The sequence below is a fragment of the Micropterus dolomieu genome, linkage group LG04 (assembly GCF_021292245.1).
Source record: "Micropterus dolomieu isolate WLL.071019.BEF.003 ecotype Adirondacks linkage group LG04, ASM2129224v1, whole genome shotgun sequence".
NCBI classification, from domain to species: Eukaryota; Metazoa; Chordata; class Actinopteri; order Centrarchiformes; family Centrarchidae; genus Micropterus; species Micropterus dolomieu.
Window position 1 is genome coordinate 31,042,708 of NC_060153.1, and position 9,859 is coordinate 31,052,566.

Genomic DNA, 9,859 nt, shown 5'->3' on the forward strand with positions numbered 1-9,859 from the left:
ATAATCCGAAACACAACCGCTTTCATGCAGAAATCCCAGATAAACGCGGAAACACTGGCATGCTGTCTGTGGCTTTTCTCCAGACATGTTCAGGCTCTGTTACTTCAACATTCCCGGCTCATGCAGCGCAGCGAGCCGCATATTGGCACAATACTGCCGTGTGACAGCGGCTCTAGATAGACAGGGAGACAGCTTCACGCAACATGCTGGAAACTCAGGTAAACTCCCACTGCAACATTACAGTAATAGTTTTATCAGCTTGAGGTTGAACTAATCCATGCTCGTTACATGATAAGGTTACATTTACTGCATTTAGCCGACGTGATACCTCTGGATGATAATTAAACGGTTAGTGAGCTGGACTGAATATTATGAATGAGATTGTTGCTACACTTTATAACAGTTAAACCGAGGTAAGAAACTTTACTGTAACGTTAGTGGATGGGTCTTCCTCTGTGTTTTTGTCGCCGTTTTGTTAGTGTAGCCTGTTGTATATTATGTGGATCAATGTTAGTTACAGCGACTGAGACAGTGGAGAAGCTGCTTACCTGAGTATCATAAGCCATCAATAAATCTCAATTGAACGTTACGTGAGATGAAACGACAGGTGAGATGACATTTGTGTAATCTTGTGAGACTTTGTACAATTCAAACATGGCGGCGTGCAGCGAAACAAACACTTCATAAAAACAGACAATCTGCCAATTTAAGCCAAAGTTAAAGTAATAAAAATGAAAACAATCCTATCACTCTGAAGGACCTCGAAGACGAGTGTTTGGAGGACCTTGAAGTTTATATTGACCAGTGTTTTCACCAAGTGGTCATGGGGAACCCCAAGAGAAATTGCACTAAAGACTCACCTGGAGCAGTTTCCTCACAAGGCGGTGATTTCACAGATATCCTGGACTCAATAGACAAGAAACTGTCCGGCTTTGATGCCCGATTATTTCTGGTTGAAGTTCTCCACAAAGAGTTTCAAGCTCAGCGGGAATCCCTGGAGTTCAGCCAGACGGTTGCGCTTGCCGCGGAAAACAAGATCCTCAGAGGTTCAATAAAATCCCTCAGCGAGGGAATGACACTGGTCTCCGTAGAACATAAAAACATTAGAGAAACTCAGAGAAATAGATTGAATATCATAAATCTCCAAGCTCACTGCATGAGGGAAAACAGGCGGACGAAGTCCAAGAGGAGACAGTAAACCGCTTCATCCAAAATCAGCTGAAGCTCCCGGCTGACACCGTGAAGAACATGCCCTGTCCTGCGCTGTGCTGTGTTATGCTGCATGGGCTGTTCTCTAGTTCTGCTGGTCCTATTATTAGTATTATTATTGTGTGGTGAAACACTTAAAAATGGTTCAGAACGCAGCAGCGTCCCTCTCTAACTTCAAGAAGCTCTTGAAAACTCTTCCACTAACACCTCTAACTTCCTGTGCTCTTCTTCTTCTATCCCCTTACAATTATCTTGTATTGATTGCACTTTTTTGTTTTGATTGCACCTTTTGTTAACTCTTACTTCCTTCCCTAGGTATTTACCCCATTGATGTGATATGTACTGTGATCTCTTACTAGTATGTATTGTCAGTTGTAGATCTGTATTTGATGCTCTGTTGATGCTTGTATGTTGTTCCTCAAATGTAAGTCGCTTTGGATTAAAGCGTCTGCCAAATGAGTAAATGTAAATGTATTGTGCTATTATTATTATGCTATTATTACTGTAATAGGCCCTCCTGAACCAGTAGTCCTACCTACTCTTAAACCAACTGGAGTGCTCAGCCAGCCCTTAGAGCCATCTCAGCCAGAGACGGCTGTGGAAAAGGGGAAGGATGGGATGGTGTGGACGGTCCTTCAGTCAACTGAACGTCCAGGGAGAAGGCAGAGCCAAAATGTCCTGACTGAAGCTGCTGGCCCCGTAGCGCACGCCAAGCTCAACATCGAAGATGCTCTCAGAGCTTTATTGTGTGTATTTGATGATGGCATGCTGAAGCATATCAGGGACTGCACTGTGGCTGAGGTATATCGACACCATTGTGACAGCTCATGGGACGTGACAGTGGCTGAACTAAACGCCTTCATAGCCCTGCTATATATCCGGGGCGCACAGGGTGCGAGAGAGTGTGGTGCTGAGGCCGGCGGAGCCATTCCTGGGGAAAGGAAGAAATGTCACAACGGATAACTTCTTTACGTCTCTTAAACTGTGCACCGCCTTACAGGCAAAGAAGACGAGCCTGGTTGGCACCCTGGGGAAAACAAAGTGTGAGTTGCCTCCCTTCGCGAAAGAGCAAGAGGAGCTGTTTAGCATAAAGGTGCTGAAATGTGCTGACGAAACATTCACCATCTACCAGGGAAAGCCGCAGAAGAATGTGTGAGTTTTGAGCTCCGTGCACACAGGAGGGGGCATCACAGATGGGCCAAATTCATTGATGTACTATAATAACACCAAGTTATTTTGTGCTATGTTAATTGTGGGGGTAAGGGCAGGTGATTGAGTTATTGTTTTGTCTGTGTTTGTATTGTGTTTATGTTTTTGTATATGTACTGTGTGGTTAACTTTTGTGTCTGTATATACATATATGCTGCATCCTACACATATATGCAAAATGAGATGATACATCTCAAGGGATTATCCTGAAATAAATTCAACTCCAATTCAAGTCCTAGACCAGATAGCACATTGTCGCCGTCTCGTCTTTGTCTCGTTTTCGTCAGGGAGAAAAAAAGTCATTGACAACTATATTTTGTTTAGTTTAGTCTAACTTGGAATCTAGCAGTCAAAATGACCGCTTGCGGCAGTTGTAGTAGTTATGTCTAAAATCCACTGATTACAGCTGTGGCGCGTTAAGGCTGCGCCGTGGTTGCCGTTGCGGAAGCACGAAAATGACAAATTACTAACAAGTCAATAATGTGGGGCAGGCTGCACGCTCTGCTGCTGAAACGCTTCTGAGATGCTTCCAGTGGACTTTGACGCCGGACTATGGACGCAATATTTATGGAAACTAATCCCAGGAATCTATTCTCTTATCAATCTACAATTCTGGGAAACGCTCGCACCCACATTTTACAGGATGGTTGTTTGGAGAGGACCATGCAAGCGGTGTAATGACAATCCACTGGCCGACGGGGAGCTGCTATAGAACGGGGTAGTGTGCAGGGAGTAGCGCTGCAGCTTTCAGACAAATAATCACCCGTAGTAGTCTGAATTCTGTTCTGACAACTACTACTACTACTATTTTTATATAAAACTGCACAAAACTGGACATTACTTGGAGAAAAGAAAGCGAGGAAGTTGAACTACCTGGTGAGTTTAGAAAATGTATGTCTAACTTTATTCCAGCTGTCGTTGTACTTTACTGTGAACAGGTTTGCATAGCATAGCCCTGATTGATCCGAACTCCATTCAGAAAAAACGTATTTTAAAAGTTGTCGTCCTGCTGACTTGCTGACAGACCTGACAAAGTATGAATTCATATGTCTAACAAAACGGCATCATATTGTAGTTATTTTGGCATCAATTTGATCCGTTTATTGCAATTAAATCACAGCCAAGGGTTTACTTTGTGTTCATATAGCTGTAGTATCTGCGGGCTGTGTATTCGCTTAAAACACGTGTGTGTGAACACTCAAAATGTCCAGCGGTCAAACTCGCGCGAGTAAAGCGAGGCGAATATTAAATTTGCTTTCGGTGTGAACGCAGCTTTAGCTGGCTGCCCTGCCTTGCATCACTATAGGTTATCCTTTCTTGCAAGCTAAAATCAACACTTTGGATCAACACAGGATAGTAATATGGGTTGCATTAGTTGGTGAAGTAATGTGGAAAGCAATAATACTTTGCACCAGATAACAATAGCAATTGCTTGGTGCCTTTCTGATGTTGACTGTTTTCACCTGACATCATCTGAATCTCGTTTGGTCAGATGGGCTATAGCCATAAGTGGAAGTAGTGTGGGTGCATGGGGGAGGCCGACCTAGGGCCCGGCTGGTAGGGGGCCATGAATTTTATCTCAGTTGATTGTTGTGGACACGGATGAACAACAGCGGTACTTCCCTTCACCCTTGATGATTCTCATGCATCATGGGAATTCTGAGGGACGGACGTAGTGTGTACGCAGCGGTTTTTTTACGGCATCAACTTCCACTGGAAGCCTCTCAGAAGCATTTCAGCAGCGGAGCCTGTAGCATGCCCCATGTTAATCTTTTTAATTAAACTTGTTTTTAATAGTTGATTTGGTGATTAGTGCTTGCTTTTTTGCTTCTACTATCAATATATCAACTATTGTTGATATACTATCGGAAGTCTGTACCGGGTATTTTATTTTGAAAACTGACCGGATTCTCTGCCATTTCTGTGACTGACTTCCTGCCCGGTTCATCTGCTCTGTGCTGCTTGACGCTGGAACGCTTCTTGGACACGCTGAAGCGTTTCTAGTGTGAGCACAAACATTTACTAGAATGGCTGCGATCAGCTCCAGCAGCAGCAACGCAGACAGACTCAGTGGACTTTCGGAGTGAGTCCGGGGTCATGTAAACTTGGTTTAAATTACTTGGTAGCAGATGGCCCCCGTGATGATGCTCCGCCCCCCACTGTGCTGAGAGTCTAGCTCCGCCCCCGGCTTCAGCACATAAAACTTGTTGGTTTTTGTCCTTACATGGACTTTATGTTGGACTCGGTGTTGTGCTGGGAACCGCTTGTTTTGTGGTGTTAGTGGACATAAGAAGCAGAATTGTGGTTGTTTATCCCTTTTATTTTATTGTATTTTACTAATTTTATATTAATTTTTCATGCTCTTATCTTGTTTTTTTTTTGTATTATTCTTTACACTTGTTAAAGCACTTTGTAACTTGTTTTTGAAAAGTGCTCTACAAATAAGGATTATTATTATTATTATTGTTGTTGCAAGCAACAAAGAAAACAGACAAAAGGAAGTAAGAATTTGATCTATTAATAAGTCATTTCATTGAAAAGCTACATACAGCAGCTTTAAATGTACCTGAAGAACCCCCAACATCTTAAGCAGGGATTAACCTTTTAGGAGAGCGAAGGGATGAGGCCAGGAGAGAGAGGGATGAGGTATGGCAACATTTCTCACTATTATTTATTTCAGGGGACTTTTATTTCATAATGCCACATTTATTTTTCAGCTCTTTTTATTTCCATCTGTTATATTCAAATGAAGGGGACGTGGTTATCTCACAGATTCAGACAAGCAGCAAGACCAAACACAGCCTCTCAGACCAACGAAGGACAGTTTGTTGACAGGGAATACTGACATGGTTTTCTTGGACAGGGTCCCTGTTGGGTCCAAAGCTCCTGTGCTAGAGGTGTTAGCACAATAACTCGGGCTCCGAACACGTTTTTGTAAGAACTGCAGACAAATGGTTCACATTAGGGCAACATTAAGTGGCACTCCGCACCTGATGCTAATCAGCCAGTCATTGATAGACAGAAGACATGGGCCTTTCTCAAACCGGATCCTCCCCACTCCCTCTCTGTCGCTGAGTGCACTCTACTAGTCACTCTCACAGCTGAATGAAGGGCCCTTCATTACAGCATATGAAACAAATATACAGCTGCAAGGTTCGGGATGAGCTTCCCTCTCTCTGGTGGAAACAGGGTCTTTTGTTAAGGTGTCATAACCATGGATTTGAATTTTGAATCTATAGTAGCTTTTTAGACAACTCAATGTAAACATAATTATAATATAAAATAAAACTGTGAGAGCTTTACTTTGACACAGGTTTCCTCAGGTCATGACAGGGTCAATTGCTGAGCTACAGTAAGCCAAAGGTGACAGCCAGGGACTCTCCAAAACTGTATGTGAGACTCTGCTCAGCTGATAATGATGTAGGTATACATTTGTAAAGTAACCCAAGGTCTAGAATATCTCACATATTTGATCCTGTGCTGGTCAAATGTTCATGCATCCTGTGTAACTGCAAACCTTTGTTTTAGGAAAACCTTTTTTAATTATTTGTACAAATGTTTTTCATTTGTTCACAAAATGTCAAGCACAGCTACAAATATTCTTACAGACTGAAATATAAAATAATATTTTTCCAAGCTTCTCCTTGCATGGTGTTTGTTAATGTTTGTTCCGGACTGCTCTCACTCACTGTGTTGCTGTGCGGTGCTTTTTAATGCTCTGGGCAGCACCTAGGCAGATTGCAGATTGGTTTCATGCGGTTTGTTTCTGAATATTCCATTTGTCAGTGGATTCTTGGAATGTATTTACTTATTGTAATCTTTTTTCCCATTCCTCCAGGTTCCAATATGTTTTATATACCTCCACTATGACTTGACAAAAACAATGAGCTAAAGCATTAAAAGGCTCAGTAGAGCTGAGAGGAACTGCAGAGTCTGGTGATAATTGTCTGTGGGTCTGTACGAGTGTGTACAAGGTACAAGGTAGATGGATTTATCATTTTAGAGCACAGGGTTGTATAATGAGATGAAGTTGTAGTTCCCTTTATGCTACGCACAAAAAGCAAAAATGTTTGTCCTCATGCTTGAAATCACTTTCATTTTCCAACATAATAGTGAACCATAAGCTGAAACCCTGAATGGCTTTAGCTCTGCCAGGTCTCTACAAAAGAGACAGCAATAGTACTGGTATGTTTTCATGTGTTATCTTTAGCTCCCCAGATAACAGACAAAACTTGCTTGAATTTAATCTCAGGTTGAGGAAGTTCAGAAGTGTGATTGATTCTCTCTCACTGCAGAAAACTTCAAAAAGATCTTCAAATGACTTGCAGTTAACTGGCTTTCTGCTTCCACACTGCTTTTTTTCACCCCTTTAAAATCTTATTAGACATCACATCAGAGACTCTGGACTTATTCAGCTGTGTCACTCCCGCTGGGATAGCCACTTATCCTGTCATCCCCCCCTACCCACCGGACATGGCAGGACCCTTATTAACAAGCAAAGCTCCAGTGGGTCGTACCAAAACCCCCATGGAGGGGTGGTCATCAACACTGTGCCGCTGCGCTGCTGAGTGACAACTAAACGGCTTAAAATGTCACTTTGAATAAGAAGCAGGCCACACACAGGGACTCACGCATAGTGCATACAGGGATTCACAAATGCATACACACACACACACACACTCAAATGCATACATACCTGATTGTAGTGTCTTTTTTGGAGGGGTGGGAGGGGGATTCTGTGGATGATGTTTCTGTAGGGGTCAGTCTTTTCTTTGTTCAGCCTTGGACTTCCTCAGTTATTCACTGTTAACCCAAAAAATGAGTGCAAAACTGAAACCTTAGCATAAAACATTAGAAAAAACAGTTTTGAGGAGATGGTCTTGAGACACAGTGCGTGATAAAAGTTCAGATCTCAACACACACCAGATCTTTAAAAGTTATTTGTTTGTTTCTACATGAGAGGAGAGAGAGTTCTTCTTTAGTTGTTATCACTTCCATCTCGTTAAGGTTCTCTTAAACTTCATGATTGTGATTCTACCAAGCAGCATTTCCTCCATTACACAGCGTATACTACATGTCTCGCCGTGTTAATGCACAGATGACCAATAACTGATCTTTGCTAGTTCAGTTGGGGACGAGATATTCACCCCATTATCCATAACAGGAGGAGGTTCTTTTGACACTTCAATGTGGCGTGTTTTCTGATAAAGCACGTTCACATATTGCCAGTGGAATTTGCAGCTGCAAACAACTGATTGTTGTCTAGATACAACTTACATTTTACGCTGATATTCTTATCTTTACATGGTGCATGTAGTGTGGTGAGTATCTCCACTTATCAAAGCGCCCAGCCTCCTCTGACATTTGGTTCTTTATTTACGCTCTTCCCTCCTGCAGGTGATTTTTTCCCCCCTTTCAGAGCAAAGGAAGATGGATGTTCATATTAGTGGTCACATACGTTTTGGTAAGTTGAGGGCATGGCAACAGGCTGTAAACACAATATTGACATATTTTTTGTATTGCAGGCAATGTGGTGATTAATTAAATAACTGGGGATAATTGGTCAAATAAAGTTAAAGACATTAAATGAGAACATAAGGTAGGAGATTATAGTCTTACTGACAAGGCATATGCATATTTCAGGTGACATAGAATCTTGCTGTAAACAAAGCTGACATGACACTTACCATATATAAGTGAGAGGAGCATTAGTTACATACCATAACTCCAGATCACCAGTGGGTTTATCCCTAGGGTGAGCTTTGTCAACGCCCACCAGAGGGATAGGCAACAACCACCCTGTGTATAAGTAGCCATGAGACCTGCAAGTCATGCCAGATAGCTTCTTCAGCCACTAAGAGAGCCAGTGAGGCCCATAGCTTAGAGGGCTGCGCCTATACTCATAGGATCAGGGCCCGGATAGATTGTGCTAACTGTTGCCAACCTGACAGCTGCCTTAATGTCCACAGAGTCACTGTGTTATAAAGGACAGTGTAGTTTATAGATTTTATTCTGTGCTGTAGATAAATTTACGATGTCCAAAGATAACTCTGTCCATACATCAATGACATTGATCATAAAAGCGTCATGTTCATGATCATGGTTGGGTGAAAATAAACAGCCTGTTTAACCGTGATTTCGATGTTTCTAAAGACGCAACTGTGTTCCAACATGTGCTTTGATATCGACAGTCTGAATGAGGAAATGTCAGACAGCTGCTTCAAGCTCCGCAGGAGGGGAGGAGTCAGAGAGAAACTCAGCGTTAGTTGGAAGTAAACCTCATCTCGAGCAGGTCAGGTTCACAGCATAAATTGCCGGGGTTACAGACCTAGAGTTTCTCTGATCTCGCTCTCTGTAACCGAAAACCCAGAGTTTCCCTCATCTTGGGCTCAACTTTTTCAGTTGAGTTTAGTTACAATAATTACAATACGTAACTAACGTTCTATTTTGTATAGGCTTCGCCCTCTCATGCGGCATTCAGACCAAACGCAAATTTTCTCCTCGCAACGCTTTCCTCGCACGAGTACAATCATTGCAAGTGTTCACACACAAAGCGAGAATGTGATTTGCAATAATGTGAATAAACACAACTTGCCATTACTACAACTGTATGAAGTAAACATTTTGCTGTGATTAAATATCAATAAACGGATTAAACTGATGCCGAAATCACCACAACATGATGCAGATTTGTTAAACATATGAATTCATGCTTTGTCAGGTCTGTCAGCAGGACAGCAACTTCTAAAATGTTTGTTTTCTGAATGGAGTTTGGCTTGATCAGGGCTACGCTATGCTAACTTGGTCACAGTAAAGTACAATGATAGCTGGAATAAAGTTACAGACACATATTTTCTGAACTCAGCAGGTAGTTCAACCTCCTCGCTTTCTTTTCTCCAAGTAATGTCCAGTTTTGTCCGGTTTTTATATAAATATGAAGTCGTAGTCCGACAGAGCTAACTACGCTGGAACCGGATGTGCACAGAAGCTAGTTGCTGAGAAGCTCCAGTGAAGAAATCCCAAAAACTTAAGTAAAAAGGTAATTTAATAACAGCAGTTTACTCCGAGCTCCTCCTGTGATTAAACAGTGTAGTTGTTAGAGCATAATCCAGTCCGACTACGGGTGTTTATTTGTCCAAAGGTTTAGCAGCTCTCAGCCGGCCAGCAGATTTTCAATCCCCCGCTCTGCCCGGCCCTCTCCACACATCGCTCTGAAGCCGTCGGTGACGTACGGACAATCTCAACACTGATAGACTATCGCGACTCCGCGTCGTGCGACTCTCTTGCGTAAGGCAATGCGAAGGGGACGGAGGAGAGAGCCCTACAGCTGTATAAGCGCACTTTAACAGTACAGCTGCAGACAGAGCAGGGCTAACACAAGCAGCAGGCCTCCCCCTAGTGGCAACCTCCGGTTCTACTTTGTATAGGCTTCGCCCTCTAA

At 42.6% G+C, this 9,859-nt stretch overlaps 1 long non-coding RNA gene across 1 annotated transcript in view; it reads right to left on the reverse strand.

Moving 5' to 3' along the window:
- LOC123969954 overlaps positions 1-7,221 on the reverse strand; it is a 23,899-nt gene extending 16,678 nt beyond the window's left edge. The window contains exon 1 of the long non-coding RNA XR_006824831.1: positions 7,115-7,221. This is a non-coding gene — a long non-coding RNA (uncharacterized LOC123969954). The remainder of the gene's footprint in view (positions 1-7,114) is intronic.
- Positions 7,222-9,859: the final 2,638 nt, after the last annotated feature.